Source organism: Stegostoma tigrinum, chromosome 15 (genome assembly GCF_030684315.1).
Source record: "Stegostoma tigrinum isolate sSteTig4 chromosome 15, sSteTig4.hap1, whole genome shotgun sequence".
In the NCBI taxonomy this organism is placed as follows: Eukaryota; Metazoa; Chordata; class Chondrichthyes; order Orectolobiformes; family Stegostomatidae; genus Stegostoma; species Stegostoma tigrinum.
In genome coordinates, this window is record NC_081368.1 from 3,565,296 (window position 1) to 3,568,711 (window position 3,416).

Genomic DNA, 3,416 nt, shown 5'->3' on the forward strand with positions numbered 1-3,416 from the left:
AAGATCTCCATAAGGCAGGTTTACATAACAGAGAAGCCAGTGGCCCTAGCACTGAGCCTCGGGGAACATCCCTCTCCACATCTCTCCAGCACGAAAAACAAGTCTCCTCCACAACTCACTACGCACTGCCTTTCAGACATGTTCTTTTCATCCAATTCACACAAATCCTCCTATTCCATAAACCTAAATTTTGTTAACCAGACATTTAAAATCCAAATAAGCATAATCCACCTCATTCCTTCCATCACCCTTTTGTGTATTTCACGAGAACATTCAACTGGATCAGTCAGCCATGACCTAATTCTTCCAACCTCAGCTTTCCTTCATGGACTCAAACCTCACCAAGTGAGAGCTGATTTTATTCTCTGTTGAAGGATTCCAAAGCCTTACTGAGTACCAATGTCAAACTGGGGTGGGGGGGGTGGGTACCATGGAGGCTCAGTGGTTAGCACTGCTGCCTCATAGCAGCTGGGACCCAGGTTCAATTCCAGCCTCCAGTCCATGTGGAGTTTGCATATCCTCCCCGTGCCTGTGTGGGTTTCCTCCCACACTTCCCAAGATGTGCCAGCTAGGTGGCTTGGCCGCGCTAAATTGCCCGTAGTATCCAGGGATGTGTAATTTAAGTGGATTAACCATGGGGAATGCTGGGTCGCAGGGTAAGGGGAAATATGTTTGGGTGGGATGGTCTTTGGAAGGTTCTGTCAACTCAGTGAGTTGAATGGCCTACTTACACACTATAGGAATGCTGTAATCGGCTGCAGACCCTACGAAATTTTTCATAGTTACTTTAATCAGTCTGCTCAGTGATATTATGACACATCCCCAGGGTAGGTGGGGTTTGAACCCAGACACTCCTGCCTAGCCATCGGGGCACTGCCACCGCATCACAAGACCCTAACTTTTATACGCTATCTTGTTTAATACTCTCCAGCCCTCCAGCACACTCCCCACTTCTATCAAGTGAAACCCGAACAGTTTGTCCAAGCCCATCTGCAATCTCCAGCTGTACTTCCTTTAAGAACTGGGTGCAAGATGTCTGGGCCATTGGACTATTCTTAGCACTATCAACGCCTCGTCCCTTTCAATTTTAACCCTATTCATGGTCTCCGCTCTCCCTGTCCCTCCCGGGCTACTGTTAAAATTTTATTTCCTTTGTCAACTACAGTAAAAGAGCTTAGGAATTAGATTTTGTTATGAAGAAAGGTCACTGGACTTGAAACGTTAACTCCCATTTCTCCACAGATGCTGCCAGACCTGCTGAGCTTTTCCAGCAATTTCTATTTTCGTCTCTGATTTCTGAGTTCCTTCAGTTTTTATTTAGAAATTATTTTACTCCACCCCTGCCCCTCGGCAGGTCCGTCATTCTGGATGTGAGTTTGCTCGCTGAGCTGGAAGGTTAGTTTTCAGACGTTTTGTCACCTTTTTTTTTATTTGAAAAAATATTCTTTATTCATAAGATGTACAAAAAATAAAACATATTTATCCACCTACCCAGTCATGCAAGCCGCTCCGGGTTACCCAGGGGGGACATACATCAACTAAAGGAAAAAAAACAAAGAAGAAAAAGAAACAAAGCAAAGAAAACACCCCGGCAGTCGTCACCCTGCACAGTCCCCGTTGGCCCCCTGACCAGTTGGGGAAGGCGCCAGCTGGGCCCAGTTACCAGATAGGGTTCTTTTTCCTATTCTGGACGAGGGGGTTCATACCGTGGTCTTTCCCCATCGTGCCTTGACGGCGGCTGCCCCAAGCTTTAGCGCGTCCCTCAGCACGTAGTCCTGGACCTTGGAGTGCGCCAGTCTGCAACATTCGGTCGGGGTCAGTTCTTTCAGCTGGCAGACCAGCAAATTCCGGGCAGACCAAAGAGCATCTTTCACTGCATTGATGGCCCTCCAGGCGCAGTTGATGTTGGTCTCGGTGTGCGTTCCCGGAAACAGCCCGTAGAGCACGGAGTCCCGCATCACGGAGCTGCTCGGGACGAACCTCGACAAATACCACTGCATCCCCCTCCAGACCTCCTGCGCATAGGCACACTCCAGAAGGAGGTGATCGACAGTCTCGTACCCCCCGCAGCCGCCTCGAGGGCAGCGTGCGGTGGCGCAGAGATTCCGGGCATGCATAAAGGATCTCACTGGCAGAGCCCCTCCCACCGCCAGCCAAGCAATGTCCCTGTGCTTGTTTGAAAGTTCTGGCGATGAGGCATTCTGCCAAATGACTTTGGCAGTCTGTGTGGGGAACCACACGACGGGATCCACCCTCTACTTTTCCCGAAGGGTCTCGAGGATGCTACGTGCTGACCACTGCCTGACGGCCTTGTGGTCAAAGGTGTTTCCTTTCAAAAATTTCTCCACGAAGGACAGGTGGTACGGAACGGTCCAACTACTCGGAGCGTTCCGCGGCAACGAGGCCAGGCCCATCCTTCACAACACCGGGGACAGGTAGAACCTCAGTAAGTAGTGACACTTGGTGTTTGCGTACTGAGGATCTACGCAAAGCTTGATGCAGCCGCACACAAAGGTAGCCGTCAGGGCGAGGGTGGCGTTCGGTACGCCCTTTCCCCCATTTCCCAGGTCTTTCTACATGGTGTCTCTGCGGACCCGGTCCATCCTCGACCCCCAAATGAAGTGGAAGATGGCCCGGGTGACCACAGCGGTACAGGTCCAGGGAATAGGCCAGGCCTGCGCCACACACAACAGTACCGAAAGCCCCTCGCACCTGACAACCAGATTCTTACCCGTGATGGAGAGGGACCGGAGCGTCCACCTGCCCAACTTCTGCTTCAATTTGGTGATACGCTCCTCCCAAGTCTGAGTGCATGCCCCAGCTCCACCAAACCAAACACCCAGCACCTTCAGGTAGTCTGTCCTGACGGTGAAGGGGGTGAAGGAGTGGTCATCCCAGTTCCCGAAGAACATGACCTCCCTCTTACCCCTATTGACTTTGGCACCCGAGGCCAGTTCAAACTGGCCGCAGATGTCCAATAGTCTACTCACCGACCGACGATCGGTGCAGAAGACGGCGACATCGTCCATGTACAGGGAGGTCTTGACCTGAAGGCCTCTGCTGCCTGGGATAGCCACGCCCTTCAGGCTCACGTCCTTCCTGATGGATACGGCGAAGGGCTCCACACAGCACACGAACAAGGCAGGAGAGAGCGGGCAGCCCTGCCTGACTCCAGATAGAACAGGAAAACTGTCTGATTCCCACCCGTTGATCGAGACTGCGCTAACGATGTTGGTTTAGAGCAGCCGGATCCAATTGCGGATGTTCTCCCCGAACCCCAATTTGGAGAGGATGTCCCTCATGTAAGCATGAGAGACCCTGTCGAAGGCCTTCTCCTGGTCCAGGCTGATGAGGCAGGTGTCCACCCGCCTGTCCTGTACGTAGGCGATCGTATCCCTGATGAGCGCGAGGCTCTC